This window comes from Cervus elaphus, chromosome X (genome assembly GCF_910594005.1).
Source record: "Cervus elaphus chromosome X, mCerEla1.1, whole genome shotgun sequence".
NCBI lineage: Eukaryota > Metazoa > Chordata > Mammalia > Artiodactyla > Cervidae > Cervus > Cervus elaphus.
This window is the reverse complement of record NC_057848.1, coordinates 133,576,427-133,595,589: the sequence shown is the minus strand read 5'-3', so window position 1 is coordinate 133,595,589 and position 19,163 is coordinate 133,576,427. Positions and strand designations below refer to the sequence as shown.

General features: G+C 38.4%; 1 non-coding gene across 1 annotated transcript; it reads right to left on the bottom strand.

Annotated features, from left to right (window-relative positions):
* Positions 1–15,043: 15,043 nt before the first annotated feature.
* LOC122691062 lies at positions 15,044–15,148 on the bottom strand. Its single transcript, XR_006340307.1, has one exon. It is a non-coding gene; the product is annotated as a U6 spliceosomal RNA (small nuclear RNA).
* Positions 15,149–19,163: the final 4,015 nt, after the last annotated feature.

Sequence of the window (19,163 nt, the reverse complement as noted above, 5' to 3'; positions counted from 1 at the left end):
GCTTAGAACAGCAACCACGTTATTAAATTTGATGATTTTGTGAGTTTGGAATTTGGATATGTCCTGGCAGGTTGATTCTTCTGTTCCATGTAGTGTCAGTGGAAGTCATTTGTTGGTATTCAGATGGTGGATGGACTGGTTTGAGAGGTCAGAGACAGTTTCACTCACATGTCTGGTACCTTGATCAGATGGAAGGATGGGTCCGGCTGGGATTGGGGGCTGGGGCACTTCCATGTGGCCTCTGTAGCATGGTGCCCTCAGGATAGTCAGATTTCTTAGGTAGCAGTTCAAGGTCCAAGAGTGAGTGACCTGGCAAAGAAGACATATGCTGTGTAGGTTTTCATGACCCAAACTTGAAGTACTATTATGTTCAGTTCAGTAGCTCAGTCGTGTCCGACTCTTTGCGACCCCATGAATCGCAGCACGCCAGGCTTCCCTGTCCATCACCAACTCCCGCCAACTCCATCCATCACCAAACCCATGTCCAACGAGTCGGTGATGCCATCCAGCCATCTCATCCTCTGTTGTCCCCTTCTCCTCCTGCCCCCAATCCCTCCCAGCATCAGGGTCTTTTCCAATGAGTCAACTCTTTGCATGAGGTGGCCAAAGTATTGGAGTTTCAGCTTTAACATCAGCCCTTCCAATGAACACCCAGGGCCGATCTCCTTTAGGGTGGACTGGTTGGATCTCCTCGCAGTCCAAGGGACTCTCAAGAGTCTTCTCCAACACCACAGTTCAAAAGCATCAATTTTTCAGTGCTCTGCTTTCTTCACAGTCCAACTCTCACATCCATACATGACTACTGGAAAAACCATAGCCTTGACTAGATAGACCTTTGTTGGCAATGTAATGTCTCTGTTGAAGTTGAACAGTTCTATGAAGACCTACAAGACCTTTTAAAACTGACACCCAATAAAGATGTCCTTTTCCTTATAGGGGACTGGAATGCAAAAGTAGGAAGTCAAGAAACACCTGGAGTAACAGAAAAATTTGGCCTTGGAGTATGGAATGAAGCAGGACAAAGGCTAATAGAGTTTTGCCAAGAGAATGCACTGGTCATAGCAAACACCCTCTTCCAACAACACAAGAGAAGATTCTACACATGAACATCATCAGATGGTCAATATGGAAATCAGACTGATTCTATTGTTTGCAGCCAAAGATGGAGAAGCTCTATACAGTCAGCAAAAACAAGACTGGGAGCTGACTGTGGCTCAGATCATGAGCTCCTTATTGCCAAATTCATACTTAAATTGAAGAAAGTAAGGAAAACTACTAGACCATTCAGGTATGACCTAAATCAAATCCCTTATGACTATATAGTGGAAGTGAGAAATAGATTTAAGGGACTAGATCTGATAGAGTGCCCGATGAACTATGGACGGAGGTTCATGACATTGTACAGGAGACAGGGATCAAGACCATCCCCATGGAAAAGAAATGCAAAAAGGCAAAATGGTTGTCTGAGGAGGCCTTACAAATAGCTGTGAAAAGAAGAGAAGTGAAAAGCAAAGGAGAAAAGCAAAGATATTCCCATTTGAATGCAGAGTTCCAAAGAATAGCAAAGAGAGATAAGAAAGCCTATTGTGTTTCTTCTGCTGTATTCTATTGGTTAAAGTGGTCATGAATCTTTGAATCTTCCCATGTTTAAGAGAAGGTTTCTTTGGTAGCTTGGATATTAAAGCATCTGCCTGCAATGCAGGACACACTAGAGATGGCAGGTTCAATCCCTGAGTCAGGAAGACCCCCTAGAGAAGGGCATGGCTACCCACTCCAGTATTCTTGCCTGGAGAATTCCATGAACAGAGGAACCTGGTGGGCTACAGTCCATGGGGTCACAAAGAGTCAGACATGACTGAGTGACTTATACAACACTACCACTATGTTTAAGGGAATAATGATAAACCCCACCTGTATATGGAAAGAGCATGAAATAATTGGTGGCTATGTTTTAAAACCACTACAATGTCCCTTTGGCAGAAGGATGTGTCTCCTTGATTACAGCTCAGATGACGTGGATGCTAGGAAACCCTGCTCTCCTAGGCCTAGCATTTCTTGGAGTGATGGAGGTTGCAGCATTCCATGTGGGTTGCATATTGGTGGGATAGGTTCCTCTACCTAGAGAGCAGATCTTGAGACCAGAACTTGGATACAGGTAGTTTATTTTAGGAACTGATCCCAAGAAGCAGGAGTCAGAGACTGGGAATAGTGAAACAGGGAAGGAGGGAAAGCCATCCCAGTTTGCACTGTTGAGTTGATCACCGTTGTGGGTTTTTAGGGCATAGTCCTGCTGATATCTTCTAAGTTGCTGTGTTATTGCACCTTGGAATTGTGTGTTTGCAGGACAGAAGATAAATTCACCAGCTCCCGTCTCCTATTGGTCAGAGGCTGCCCCATGGGATGTTGGCTCTCTCTTACTTCTGGCTCTACCCTTGTATAAGTCTTGATGGGATCCCATATTGTAGCCTCAGACAGATTCTGGCTCAGATAGCCAGACACCCAGAGAGCTGAGTTAAGGTACTGTCAAATTATACTTGCATAAAACTGGTTGCTATAGCAACATATGGGTTAAAAGGTGGGCTGGGAGGATGTGAGACGGTCACAAGAGGTACCTGATATGCATGCACGTGCTTGAACTTTCCCATTAATTAAATCAAGGATACAGGCTTTAAAGCAAGGGGCTACACAGCATAAACAGATGCAGTATAGCTGTTTCAGTTTTTTTCCCTTCTTCTGGATTCCCAACTGTGATGAACATGCATGTGCTAGGAACATTCTCCTCAAGGCTCATGTCATCCTTCTGGAAGAACTTTCATCAGTAATCAATGAACTCCTATTTAAGAAAAGATTTGTACAGATCAGACTTTTCCTGGTTCATGAAAAATCAGCCCTAGCAAGGATCATATTCTTATCCCAGAGGACAAACCGGAGTCAGTGACCTGTCCAGGTGTTCCCAAACAATGCCCCTGCCCTCAGCTCTCCAGTGGACAGGAAAACTCAATTCCCTCAGTACAGGCTAATAACCGTTCTCCACCCTCTAGTCCTAAGAGGGGTGTCGACAGTAGTCGTGATTGGCAATGTTTATCATTACATCTGCTTGACAATATCAGAGGACAAACCAATGGATGGAATTGAAGGAGCAAGGAAATCAATGTAGTTTCAGAGGCCAATTTCAAGGCACCTAGTGAGGGAGATGATAAGTTTATTCCATTCTAAGTGAACCTACATGTGAAATCCATATTTCTGTATAAAAGAAGGATGGTTCATCTCTTTACCAAAGAAGTCTCCAGGGGACTAATTTGCCTGTTGAGCTCCCCTGGGGAATTTTATTTGTGGTTTCATTTTATTGAAAGCATAAGCCTGCATATCGTGCTGTAATGGTTCTCAAAATGATTCTAGACCATGGATATTCTGTTTCAGTGAAAGCTTTTATGAAAGTTCAATAAGTGAATCTGATGGAAAGGGCTACTCAGCTTCAAGTAGGGGGTAGATACTTGTAATTGCACATTTTTCTCTCAGTCTCTCTTCATCCCTCCACTTTCCTTGATCCTTGAGAGAGATCAACATACCTCGTGTAGCTCCTAAGATCACAATTTAGATCACAGTTTTATGCAACATTTAGAAGTCTCTGATATGTAGTACAAATTAAGAATGTGTCCTGTGGCAAGCAATAAAAAAATGGGACAACAGTGGCTTAAAGAAATAGGGAATTACTTTTTACTCCCTTATTGAGAAGTCAGGAAGCGGGCAAACACTATTGTTTCAGCAACCCCGGTCCTTTTTCTATTTTTGCTATGCTTAGTCTATTGACCTATTGCCTTAAGACTGAAAAAGAACTACAGCATCTCTGGGTGTCACATGAGTTCAAGGCAGAAAGAAAGTTGAAGGTGAATTTTCTTTTTTGCCTTCTGAGTCTCTATTTTTGGGGAAGGTGGGGGAAGTGACACATTACCAGAAGATTGTCATTTAGATAAAGAATCTGCTTGCAATTCTAGAGACCTGGGTTCTATGCCTGGGTTGGGAAGATCCCCTGGAGAAGGGAATGACTTCCCACTCCAGTATTCTTGCCTGGAGAATCCCACAGACAGAGGAAGCTGGCAGGCTACAGTCCATGGGGTCACAAAGAGTCGCAACCAACTGAGCCACAGACACTTTCACTTTCAGCCAGAAATAGCTCACAGGCCCATCATAGACCATTACTGACTAAAGGGCATGAATAACAACTTATTTCCTGTGGCTAAGGAAGGAGACTTTCCTCTCTGCAATCACAGAATCTCTGCCTGATTCTTGAACAATCTGGAGTTTCTTAACAGGGAAGTAGGGAATGGAGAAGGGCAGTTGGATAGACAATTGGATAGATGACAAAATGCATCTCTCAGAGTCAGTGGGCCAGGAAACTTGATTGTGAGTTCTAACTTGGCCACTTAACTGATTGTGAAACATGGGACAAGCCACTTGACATGGCCTGGCTGCAGTGACCTCATGTATAAATTGATGAAAGTGAACAACTTGAGTGCCAAGTTTCCTTCTAACTCCTATATTCAATGGTTTCAATTTTAATAACTTCCTGAATGTTCATGACTAAGTCAAAACTGGTTTGTAATTGAAACAGATGCCCTAATGGAGCTGTTCTGGCTCTGAAGAACTGGCTGCTAGTATTTTCATGCTGTAGATTATGTGCTGTGAATTTCAAAGAAATTCCCACTTTTTTAAAAAAAACATGGAGGAAAAATCAGCTCTCTGTTCCCCTCCACCCCTAGTTAAGTCTTATATTTGAATAGTACAGCTTTCTTCCATGTAATTCTTATTTAAAGTTTCTTAAAAAAAAAAAAAGAAAGAAAAAGAAAATCAACTTTCCTATTTGGTATAAAGCTCCTTCTAAGTAACAGGAAATTATTACCAGCCCTCTGTTTGATTGTACAATATTAAAATAAATAAAACAAATAAACAAAGTCTTAAAATGTATATAATTGCAATTAGTGTTTGGCTGTGTTGAGTATACAATTTTCACCAGTCGTTAACAAAAGTGAAAGCTTAAGGTTCCGATCTGGTGATATACCTGTAGTTAGCATCGTGCATGATTTTGGTAATTACTCAGTGTTTTTTTTTTTTTAATCCCCGAATTATGAGAAGAAGTATAAATGAGCCAGAGTTGACTAGGGTAGAATTAATCCCTCAGAGTTAGATTTTCATAGTTTTAATATCTTTGATGTTATAAAAGAGGGCATTGAAAAATAGCTTACTTGAAACATTTGATTGATAGTTTATATTATTTGTACATTAGTCAATGTACAAATGGAAGTCAGAATTAGTGTAGCATGCCAGTTCAGTCACTGACTATTAATTAAGTGTCCTCTAGGTGCCGAGCACTCTCACAGGTAGTGTGGTACAACAGTGAATGAGCAGGACCATGGTCCCTGCTCCCATGGAACTGCACTCTAATGGAGGAGACAGACAATAAATAAGCAAGAACTATTTCAAGTAATGGTAAAAACTATGAAGAAAATGGAACAAGATAACGTGGTAGATAGTGGGTGAGTGAGAAGCATTAGTTAAGGAAGACATGGAAGGCTTTTCTGAAGAGTTGGTATTTGAGCTGAGACCAGAAGGGAGTTAGCCCCATGAAGATCTGAGGGAACAATGTTCTAGGCAGTGGAAACAGTTAATTGCAAATACCTTTTGGTGGTAATGAGCCTGTTGCATTTGAAGATGAATAAGAAAGCCAGTGTGACTCAAGTGTAGTAGACAAGATTAGTCAGGAGAGGTGTCCAAGGGCTAACCTGTACAGAACCTTGTAGAACAAGGATATTATTCTAACTGCGATGAGATCTATGTAGGATTTTAAACAGGGGGAGGACATGACCTGCTTTAATTTTTTGTAAGATATTCTATCTTCTGGGTCAAGAATGCATCAGAGTGGGGAAGACCACACACAAAGATGTCAGTTCAGTGCCTATTGCAACAGTTCCAGTGGGAGAAGACGTTGCCTTATGAGCAGGGAGATGGGGAAACATAGATAGGTTGGAGATCTATTTTACACATATTAATCAAATTAACAAAGATCAAACACAAAGAACAAATATTAAAAGCAACAAGGGAGAAACAACAAATAACACACAAAGGGATCCCCATAAGGATAACAGCTGATCTATCAATAGAAACCCTCCAGGCCAGAAGGGAATGGCAGGACGTACTGAAAGTAATGAAAGAGAATAACCTACAACCTAGATTACTGTATCCAGCAAGGATCTCATTCAGATATGAAGGAGAATTCAAAAGCTTTACAGATAAGCAAAAGCTGAGAGAATTCAGCACCACCAAACCAGCTCTTCAACAAATGCTAAAGGATCTTCTCTAGACAGGAAATGCAGAAAGGTTGTATAAACGTGAACCCAAAACAACAAAGTAAATGGCAACGGGACCACACCTATCAATAATTACCCTAAATGTAAATGGGTTGAATGCCCCAACCAAAAGACAAAGATTGGCTGAATGGATACAAAAACAAGACCCCTATATATGCTGTCTACAAGAGACCCACCTCAAAGCAAGAGACACATACAGACTAAAAGTGAAGGGCTGGAAAAAAATATTTCATGCAAACGGAGACCAAAAGAAAGCAGGAGTCGCAATACTCATATCAGATAAAATAGACTTTCAAATAAAGGATGTGAAAAGAGACAAAGAAGGACACCATATAATGATCAAAGGATCAATCCAAGAAGAAGATATAACAATTATAAATATATATGCACCCAACATAGGAGCACCGCAATATGTACGGCAAACACTAACGAGTATGAAAGAGGAAATTAATAGTAACACAATAATAGTGGGAGACTTTAATACCCCACTCACAACTATGGATAGATCAACTAAACAGAAAATTAACAAGGAAACACAAACCTTAAATGACACAATGGACCAGCTAGACCTAATTGATATCTATAGGACATTTCACCCCAAAACAATCAACTTCACCTTTTTCTCAAGTGCACACGGAACCTTCTCCAGAATAGATCACATCCTGGGCCATAAATCTGGTCTTGGAAAATTCAAAGAAATTGAAATCATTCCAGTCATCTTTTCTGAACACAGTGCAGTAAGATTAGATCTCAATTACAGGAAAAAACTTGTTAAAAATTCAAACATATGGAGGCTAAATAACACGCTTCTGAATAACCAACAAATCATAGAAGAAATCAAAAAAGAAATCAAAATATGTATAGAAATGAATGAAAATGAAAACACAACAACCCAAAACCTGTGGGACACTGTAAAAGCAGTGCTAAGGGGAAGGTTCATAGCATTACAGGCTTACATCAAGAAATAAGAAAAAAACCAAATAAATAACCTAACTCTACACCTAAAGCAACTAGAGAAGGAAGAAACGAAGAACCCCAGCGTTAGCAGAAGGGAAGAAATCTTAAAAATCAGGGCAGAAATAAATGCAAAAGAAACTAAAGAGACCATAGCAAAAATCAACAAAGCTAAAAGCTGGTTTTTTGAAAAAATAAACAAAATTGACAAGCCATTAGCAAGACTCATTAAGAAACAAAGAGAGAAGAACCAAATTAACAAAATTAGAAATGAAAATGGAGAGATCACAACAGACAACACTGAAATACAAAGGATCATAAGAGACTACTACCAGCAGCTCTATGCCAATAAAATGGACAACTTGGATGAAATGGACAAATTCTTAGAAAAGTATAACTTTCCAAAACTGAACCAGGAAGAAATAGAAGATCTTAACAGACCCATCACAAGCAAGGAAATCGAAACTGTAATAAAAAAATCTGCCAGCAAACAAAAGCCCAGGACCAGATGGCTTCACAGCTGAATTCTACCAAAAATTTAGAGAAGAGCTAACACCTATCTTACTCAAACTCTTCCAGAAAATTGCAGAGGAAGGTAAGCTTCCAAACTCATTCTATGAGGCCACCATCACCCTAATTCCAAAACCAGACAAAGATGCCACAAAAAAAGAAAACTACAGGCCAATATCACTGATGAACATAGATGCAAAAATTCTTAACAAAATTCTAGCAAACAGAATCCAACAACATATTAAAAAAATCATACACCATGACCAAGTGGGCTTTATCCCAGGAATGCAAGGATTCTTTAATATCCGCAAATCAATCAATGTAATACACCACATTAACAAATTGAAAGATAAAAATCATATGATTATCTCAATAGATGCAGAGAAAGCCTTTGACAAAATTCAACACTCATTTATGATTAAAACTCTCCAAAAAGCAGGAATAGAAAGAACATACCAGAAGCAAGTAGTTACATTAAAAAAAAAAAAAAAAGAAAGAACATACCTCAACATAATAAAAGCTATATATGACAAACCCACAGCAAGCATCACCCTCAACGGTGAAAAATTGAAAGCATTTCCCCTGAAATCAGGAACAAGACAAGGGTGCCCACTCTCACCACTACTATTCAACATAGTGTTGGAAGTTTTGGCCACAGCAATCAGAGCAGAAAAAGAAGTAAAAGGAATCCAGATAGGAAAAGAAGAAGTGAAACTCTCACTGTTTGCAGATGACATGATCCTCTACATAGAAAACCCTAAAGACTCTACCAGAAAATTACTAGAGCTAATCAATGAATATAGTAAAGTTGCAGGATATAAAATTAACACACAGAACTCCCTTGCATTCCTATATACTAACAATGAAAAAACAGAAAGAGAAATTAAGGAAACAATTCCATTCACCATTGCAACAAAAAGAATAAAATACTTAGGAGTATATCTACCTAAAGAAACAAAAGACCTATACATAGAAAACTATAAAACACTGATGAAAGAAATCAAAGAGGACACAAACAGATGGAGAAACATACCGTGTTCATGGATTGGAAGAATCAATATTGTCAAAATGGCTATTCTACCTAAAGCAATCTATAGATTCAATGCAATCCCTATCAAGTTACCAACGGTATTTTTCACAGAACTAGACCAAAGAATTTCACAATTTGTATGGAAATACAAAAAACCTCAAATAGCCAAAGGAATCTTGAGAAAGAAGAATGGAACTGGAGGAATCAACCTGCCTGACTTCAGACTCTACTACAAAGCCACAGTCATCAAGACAGTATGGTACTGGCACAAAGACAGAAATATAGATCAATGGAACAGAATAGAAAGCCCAGAGATAAATCTACGGACCTATGGACACCTTATCTTTGACAAAGGAGGCAAGGATATACAATGGAAAAAAGACAACCTCTTTAACAAGTGGTGCTGGGAAAACTGGTCAACCACTTGCAAAAGAATGAAACTAGAACACTTTCTAACACCATACACAAAAATAAACTCAAAATGGATAAAAGATCTAAATGTAAGACCAGAAACTATAAAACTCCTAGAGGAGAACATAGGCAAAACACTCTCCGACATAAATCACAGCAAGATCCTCTATGACCCACCTCCCAGAATATTGGAAATAAAAGCAAAACTAAACAAATGGGACCTAATGAAACTTAAAAGCTTTTGCACTACAAAGGAAACTATACGTAAGGTGAAAAGACAGCCGTCAGATTGGGAGAAAATAATAGCAAATGAAGAAACAGACAAAGGATTAATCTCAAAAATATACAAGCAACTCCTGCAGCTCAATTCCAGAAAAATAAATGACCCAATCAAAAAATGGGCCAAAGAACTAAACATAGTTCTTCTTTCTCCAAAGAAGACATACAGATAGCTAACAAACACATGAAAAGATGCTCAACATCACTCATTATTAGAGAAATGCAAATCAAAACCACAATGAGGTACCATTACTCGCCAGTCAGGATGGCTGCTATCCAAAAGTCTACAAGCAATAAATGCTGGAGAGGGTGTGGAGAAAAGGGAACCCTCTTACACTGTTGGTGGGAATGCAAACTAGTACAGCCGCTATGGAAAACAGTGTGGAGATTTCTTAAAAAACTGGAAATAGAACTGCCATATGACCCAGCAATCCCACTTCTGGGCATACACACTGAGGAAACCAGATCTGAAAGAGACACATGTACCCCAATGTTCATCGCAGCACTGTTTATAATAGCCAGGACATGGAAGCAACCTAGATGCCCATCAGCAGATGAATGAATAAGGAAGCTGCGGTACATATTCACCATGGAATATTACTCAGCCATTAAAAAGAATTCATTTGAATCAGTTCTAATGAGATGGATGAAACTGGAGCCCATTATACAGAGTGAAGTAAGCCAGAAAGATAAAGGACATTACAGCATACTAACACATATATATGGAATTTAGAAAGATGGTAACGATAACCCTATATGCAAAACGGAAAAAGAGACACAGAAATACAGAACAGACTTTTGAACTCTGTGGGAGAATGTGAGGGTGGGATATTTCAAAAGAACAGCATGTATACTATCTATGGTGAAACAGATCACCAGCCCAGGTGGGATGCATGAGATAAGTGCTAGGGCCTGGTGCACTGGGAAGACCCAGAGGAATCGGGTGGAGAGGGAGGTGGGAGGGGGGATCGGGATGGGGAATACGTGTAAATCTATGGCTGATTCATATCAATGTATGACCAAAAAAAAAAAAATAAAAAAAAAAAAAAAGGAGATCTATTTTGGAAGCACAACACTAGGACTTGCTAATGGATTGTATGTGGGGATTGGTGATGGATGGAAAGGAATGAAGCATGGCCTCTACGTTTTTGGCTGAAGTGAGTGGGAGGAAGGGGTCACTTTTTTTCTGATCATTCAAAAAGGGTGGGGAGAAGCTACTGGAGTGGGGGTGGTGGCTGGCAGTCAGAAGTTCTGATTTAGAAATGTTAGATCTAAGCTATGCCGCAGACATCTGCATCTTTAAAGTCTACTTTGAAGCAGGGTCTTTACAAAGGCGTCCTCTTTGGAATGCAGTGGTTAAAGACGGAAGAAAAGGAGTAATACTTAACAAACTTCAAATAACAGAATCTCCACAATGCCAGGTCTCTCTCTTCTTAAGTAGACAGAGATAACTCTTCCAAAATAATCTCCCTGATCAAGAAAAGAATTGAGAACACAAAAGTTTAAGACCTTTGATACGGGCTTCCCTAATCCCCTCTTCACCTTTTTGATCGGTCCAAGTGCTTACCTCGGCAGAACAATCTAAGCAAATAGAGGCAACTTTGTAGAGAAATGAACTGTGGGGAAGTCTGCTAGGATTACCAAGATTAGTAGAAAAGAACAGAACTGTCCTCAGATAAGCACAAGATAAAATACCAGAATGATACAGGGAACAAACCAGAAAAAAAAAACCCCAAAATCTAAGGTTATATTTTCATTTTAATATAGTCAAAATGTGTAGGCAGGAAATTATTTTTGAAACATATTCACTTGGTGAAGCTGTTCAAATAAAATCTACATACTTTTAATTATAAGTTGAACAGAAAGGGTTTTGTGTGTTTCTAAATTTAGGATCGGAGTTTTATGTTCTTGATGCAGGTAGAAGGTTTGAATGCTAGAATGTGCCCGATCCGAGATCTCACAGGCCCCCATAAAGTGTCTTGCGGTGGTATTAAGGCAAGGTGAATCTGATAATGGCCTAGTCATGTCTTAGGAAAACATGAGATTTTTCTTAGAATCTCTTATTTTCTGGCTATATTGCTAAGAATTCTCTTATGGCACACTTTATTCAGTCAAATGGATTGCTTCTCTTTTTTCCCACCATCCCCAGGGCCAGGTTCTGGCTAATGAACACTTGAGTAGGGGTCACTCACTGGGTGACCCACTTGGGCAGGCTTTTAGCTTTCTCTTCCTCCTTCTTCTGGCAGGTGAATAATTGGAGAGTGAGGGCATGATCAGGCTGGCTGGCACTTGACTTTGATGGACTGGTCTGCAGAGGTCTTCAAAGTTTCTCTAGAATCTCATCTCAAATGTGACATTTACAGGTTTTATAAGTAGTAGTGTTTTTTTTAAATTGTGAGTGGTGATCCATTAATATGTCATGAAATGGATTTAGTGCTATTGACCAAGATATTAAAGAGAAAAACAAGATAAATAGAATAAAAATGTCAGTGTGCATTGTGCATAATAAGGTTAAGTATTGTTTCATGAAGCTTCATTTGTAGATAAACTTGTATGTCCTGGGTTATGATGTAGAATGTATGTTTTACTCCAATTTGTGGTTAAAAAGAAAGTTTGAGAAACACTGTCTTAGAGTGTAAGGGTTGAGAATGTGGCCTCTGTAGTTAGAAGGCTTATGGAGAAGAATCTCAGCTCCATAATTATCAGCTGCCTAACTATGGGCAAGTTTTATATACTCTTTGAGTCTCAGATTCCTCATCTATAAAGTAGGAATAAAGATAGATTCTGACTCAAAGGGTTATGTTTGTTGAGAGGATTAAAGCCTTGACTACAATGCCTGACACACAAGAAGTAGCAATTGTTATGATTATCTATGAAAGTTGGTTGTTAATTTGTCATGAGGGTGTGTGGCAGGAGAGTGTGATTAAAATGAGTCATATGAGCCTGTTCCCAGTGTAGTAAATGAGTTCGAGTCCTCCTTAAGGAGTTGAGTTCTTAAGCCTCCATATTCACTGTTGGTCTTCTATCTGAAATGGTGTCTGATATCCTATTTTGAATCACTTGTTTGAAGATCAAGACATCCTCACTAAGAAATAATTCTTAGGATTTTCAGAAGAGCATAAATTGTACTTTGATTTCTATTTACCTTTCCCAAAGGAATAAAATTAAGAGTAATAGATGCAGTGATTGGATAGGGTTGCACCCTTCCCAAAGCCTCCTGGTATGGGAAGTGCAAGGCTGTACCCCTCTTGCTTCTTGTAAGGTCTACTTGTTGAAGTTAGCTTTCTGCTGCTAGGAATTAATTTCTTCAGGCTGTGCTTCTAGTAAACTCATTTGCATTACACTGTTCTAGGGGTGCTTAACACGTTTATTAGTCATTTATTTAGGGCTAGTATTTTTTGGTAATAGTTGTGTTAATTTTTTGAAACAGATTTATTAAAGCACAATTTACATACTCTGAGTTAACGCAAGTATACAATTCAGTGATTCTTGAATGAACAATGCAATGATTGTTGATTTTACAGAGTTGACTAACCATCACCACAATCCAGTTTTAGAACATTTCCATCACACCCAAAAGACCCCCTCATGTCCATCTGTAACCCTTCCCAGGCAACCATTAATATAACTTTCTGTATTTATAGATTTGCCTTTTCTGGACATTTCATTAGAAGGAAATCATACAGTGTGTGGTCTTTTGGGTCTGGCTTCTTTCACTTAACATAATGTTTTTTGAAATTCGGCCACATTGTAGCATGTATAAGTACTTCATTACTTTTTATTATCTGATAGGGTTCTAGTGTGTGGATATGCACTTGTTTTTCCATTCCTAGTTGATAGATATTTGATTGCTTCCACCTTTTGCCCACTATGAATAATGGTGCCATGAACATGCATGTACAAGTCACTGTATGGATATATGTTTTTATTTCTCTTGGATAAACAATCAGAAGTAGAATTGATGGGTCATATGCTAAAATTATGTTCAGACTTCTAAAGAAATTGCCAAACTCTCTTCCAAAGTATTTATACCATTTTAAATTCCCATCGGCAAAGTAAGAATCTAGTTTCTGTACATCCTTGCCAACTCTTACTACTGTCTATCTTTTTCCAATGATAGCCATTCTAGTGGGTGTGAAATGGTAGCTCATTGTAGTTATATTTTGAATTTCACTAATGAATAATGACTTTGAGCGTCTCTGTACATATTATCAGTTATTTATATATTTCTTTCCTGAAACATTTGTTCAAAACTTTTGCCAAAAATTTAACTGGGTTGTTTGTCTTTTGTTGTTGTAAGAGTTCTATATATACTCTGGGTACAAATCTTTTATCAGATATATAATTTGCCCAATATTTGATCTCAGTTTGTGGTTTGTCTTTTAATTTTCTTAAAAGTATTTTTTGAAGAGCAAAGTTTTACATTTTTATAAAGTGCAATTTATCATTTTTCTTCTATTGATTGTATTTTTGATGTGGTAGCTAAGAATTCTTGGTCTTACTCGAGGTCATAAAGATCTTTTCCTGTATTTTCTTCTGAAAGTTTTATACTTTTAGCTCTTAAATTTGTACTGTGAGTTAATTTTTTGTGGATAACATGAGGGAAGCATCTAAATTAATCTTTTTCCATATGGATATCCAGTTGTCCCAGTGACATTTGTTTAAAAGGTTTTCATTTCTCTGTAACATTGCATTGACACATGGAGGTCTAAGAAATAATACAGTGTGGCCCCTGGTACACTTTGCCTAGTTTTCTCCAATGGTAGCATTTTGCAAGGGCTTCCCTGATAGCTCACTGGTAAAAAAATCCGCTTGCAATGTAGGAAACCCTGGTTCGATTCCTGGGTTGGAAAAATCCGCTGGAGAAGGGATAGACTATCCACTCCAGTGTTCTTGGGCTTCCCTTGTGACTCAGACAGTAAAGAACCTGCCTGCAATGTGGGAGACTTGGGTTCGATCCCTGGGCTGGGAAGATCCCCTGGAGGAGGGCGTGTCAACCTACTCCTGTATTCTTGCCTGGAGAATCCCCATGGACAGAGGAGTCTAGAGGCTGCAGTCCACGGAGTTGCAAAGAGTTGGACACAGCTGAGTGACTAAGTACAGCACAGCACAGCGTTTTGCAAAACTAAGTTGTAATAATATAACCTGGATATTGACATTGATAAGATCCACAGCTCTTAGTCAGATTTTCCTAGTTTTATTTATACTCATTTTGTATGTGTGTGTGTAGGGCGTGGAGTGGAAGGTTGTGGGTTTTTATTAAGTGCTATACAATTTCATCACCAGCTACGGTACTGAGCAGTTCCAACACCGCAAGATCGCTCCTGTTGCTCTCTTATAATCACTCCCACTTCCCTGCCACCACCACCCTTGCCCCTCCCTGACCCTTGGCAGACACTAACCTGACCTCTATTTCTAAAATTTTGTCATTTCAAAAATGTTATGTAAAGAGAACCATGCATTATGTAATAATTCAGGATTAGGCTTTTCACTCAAAAAAATATGGAACACTATGAATTTGCATATCATCCTTGCACAGGGGCCAGGCTAATCTTTTCCATCTCATTGCCATTTTTGTGTATGTGATGACAAAGTGCACATAATAATTTACTTTTAATGTAGGTTTTTATGTATTTGTATCATATCTCTCAATTTTTATTTATTCCCTGTGTATCATGTCTTTTTGTTCCTGTATTCCTTCTTTACTACCTTTTTTTTTGTATTAAATAATTTTTTTCTGGTGTACTCTTTAAATGCCTTTGTTTTTTGCTTTTAATTATATTTTTGGAATGGTTTCCTTAGTGGTTCTTCTGGAGGAATTACAATATGCTTCTTAACTAAAAGCAATCTATTTCAGATAATTCTAACTTCATTTCAGTAAAATATAGAAACTGCTCCAATATAGCTCTATTCCTTCTCCCCCCCTTTGCAATATTATTGTCATATATATTGCTTCTTTATATGCTATATTCCTCCAATTATAACTATTCTTTATGTGATTCTTTTTTAAATATGTTGAGAAGAAAAGAGAAAAACTTTCTTTATACTATCTCTTTTATTGAACTACATAATTACCTTTACTCATACTCTTTATTTCTTTGTGTGGCTATGAATTACTGTCTAGTGCCATTTCTTTTCAGCCTGAAGAATTTCCTTTAGTATTCTTTATAAGGCAAATCATCTTTATCTGGTAGTGTCTTTATTTTACATTCATTTTTGAAATATAGTTTTGCTGGATATGGGATTCTTGGTTGATTTTTTTTCTTCTTTCAGTACCTCTAGTATGGGCTTCCCTGGTGGCTCAGTGGTAAAGAATTCCCCTGTCAGTGCAGAAGGTGAGGGTTCAATCCCTAGGTCAGGAAGATCCCCTGGGGAAATAATGACAACTCACTCCAGTGTTCCTGCCTGGGAAATCCCATGGACAGAGTAGTCTGAGGGCTACAGTCCATGGAATCACAAAAGAGTTGGACATGACTTACTGACTAAACAACAACAACTTTGAACATTTCACTCTACTGCTTTCTGGGCTTTCACCATGGGCTTTTTGATGTTACACTGTTAAGTCCGTTCCCCATTGTATGTGGTGGATTGTTTTTATCTTGCTACTCTATATTTTCTCTCTCTCTCTCTCTCTTTTTTTTTTTTTTTTGGCTTTCAGCACTTTGACTATGATGTATATTTTTTTTTTAATTTTATTTTATTTTTTTTTTATGATGTATATTAGTGTGGATTTTTTCCCCTCTGTTTGGAGTTCATTGAGCTTTTTGAATGTGTAGATTAATGTTTTTTTTTTTTTTTTATCAAGGTATGCAGAGTTCCACAGAATAGCAAGGAGAGATAAGAAAGCTTTCTTAAGTGAACAGTCCAAAGAAATAGAGGAAAACAATAGAATGGGAAAGACTAGCGATCTCGTCAAGAAAATTGGAGATACCAAGGGAACATTTCATGCAAAAATGGGCACAATAAAGGACAGAAACAGCAAGGACATAATGGAAGCAGAAGAGATGAAGAAGAGGAAGCAGGAATACACAGAAGAACTATACAAAAAAGGTCATTATGACCCAGATAACCATGATGGTGTGGTCAGTTACCTGGAGCCAGACATCATGGAGTGTGAAGTCAAGTGGGCCTTGGGAAGCATAACTATGAACAAAGCTAGTGGAGTTGATGGAATTCTGGCTGAGCTATTTCATATCCTAAAAGATCATGCTGTGAAAGTGCTGCACTCAGTATGCCAGAAAATTTGGAAATTCAGCAATAGCCACAGAACTGGAAAAGGTCGGTTTTCATTCCAATCCAAAAGAAAGACAATGCCAAAGAATGTTCAGAGTACTGTACATTTGCACTCATTTCACACACTAGCAGGGTGATGCTCAAAATCCTTCAAGCTAGGCTTCAATAATATATCAGCTAAGAACTTCCAAATGTACAAGCTGGATTTAGAAAAGGCAGAGGAACCAGAGATCAAATTGCCAACATCTGTTGGATCATCGAAAAAGCAAGGGAATTAAAAAAAAATTACTTGTGCTTCATTGACTATGTGAAAGCCTTTGACTGTGTGGATCACAACACACTGTGGAAAATTCTTAAAGAGATGGAAATACCAGACCACCTTATCTGCCTCCTGAGAAACCTGTATGCAGGTCAAGAAGCAACAGTTAGAACTGGACATGGAACAATGGACTGGTTCAAAATTGGGAAAGGAGAATGTCAAGGCTGTATATTGTCACCTTGCTTATTTAACTTCTATGCAAAGTACGTCATGTGAAATGCCAGGCTGGATGAATCACAAGCTGGAATCAAGATTGCCAGGAGAAATATGAATAAGCTCAGATACCACTCTAATGGCAGAAAACAAAGAGGAACTTAAGAGCCTCTTGATGAGGGTGAAAGAGGAGAGTGAAAAAGCTGGCTTAAAACTCAGCATTCACAGGAGACAAGTGCATGTCAATGTATGACAAAACCCACTACAATATTGTAAAGTAATTAGCCTCCAACTAATAAAAATAAATGAAAAAAACAAACAAACAAAAAAAAACTCAGCATTGAAAAAACGAAGAACATGGCATGCAGTCCCATCACTTCATGGCAAATAGAAGGGGAAAAAGTAGAAACAGTGGCAGATTTTATTTTGGGGGGCTCCAAAATAAACCGTGGATGATGACTCCAGCCGCAAAATTAAAAGATGCTTACTCCTTGGAAGAAAATCTATGACAAACATAGACAGCATATTAAAAAGCAGAGACATCACTTACTGACAGAGTTCTGTATAGTTAAAGCTATGGTTTTTCCATTAATCATGTACTGATGTGAGAGTTGGACCATAAAGAAGGCTGAGTGATGAAGGATTGATGCTTTTGAACTGTGGTGCTGGAGAAGACTCTTGCGAGTCCTTTGGACACCAAAGAGATCAAACCAGTCAATCCTAAAGGAAATCAACCCTAAACATTCATTGGAAAGACTGATGCTGAAGCTTAAGCTCCAATACTTTGTGTGCCTGATGTGAAGAGCCAGTTCATTGCAAACGACCCTGATGCTGGGAAAGATTGATGGCAGGAGGAGAAAGGGATGACAGGATGAGATAGTTGGATGGCATCACTGACTCAATGGACATGTATTTGAGCAAGCTCTGGGAGATGGTGAAGGACAGGGAAGTGTGGCCTGCTGCAGTCCATAGGGTTGCAAAGAGTTGGACATGAGTTAGTGAGTGAACAACAACAACAAACAATTTTAGCCATTATGTCTTCAAAAGTTTCTTTCTGTCCCTTTTTGTTTCTCTACTTGAACTCCAGGAACACATATGTCAGTGCACTTTATGATGTGTTTCAGAGCTCTCAAATTTTGCTAAAATTTCTTCAGTATGTTTTCTTTCTGTTCTTTGGATTGGACAATTTCCACTGATTTACCTTCAAGTTTGCTGATTCTTTCTTCTGCCAGTTTAAATGTTTGAATCCCTGAAATGAGTGAATTTCTCATTTCAGTTATTGTAGCTTTAAACTCTAGAATTTGAAAATAGTCCTTTTAAAATATATTTTGTCTCTTTATTGATATTCTGTATTTGATGAGTCATTATTGTTATTTTCACTTTTAATTCTTTAAACATCATTTTCTTTATTTCTTTGAACATATTTGTAATACCTGCTTTGAATTCTTTGTCTGGTAAGTCCATCACCTAAGATCTTTCAGAGATAGTTTCTATTGCCTGCCTTTTCTTGTGTAAGGGTCACACTGTCCTGTTTTTTTTTTTTTTTTTTTTTTTGTGCTTGCCTTTTTGTTGAAAACTGGACATTTTCAATAATGTATGGTAGCATCTCTGGATTCTGATTATTCTCTCCCCTGGGTTTGTTTTTCCTGTTTTTGTTTTTTGTTTAACAACATGCCTGAACTAAATCTATTTCCCTAGTAGTGTGCAATCTCTGATGTGTTTATTCAATATTTTAAGAAAATAATTCTTTTTCCAGTTTTTTTAAGGAATCTCCACACTGTTCTCCATAGTGGCTGTACTAATTTGCATTCCCACCAACAGTGTAAGAGGGTTCCCTTTTCTCCACACCCTCTCCAGCATTTATTGTTTATAGACTTTTGGATAGCAGCCATTCTGACCGGCATGAGAT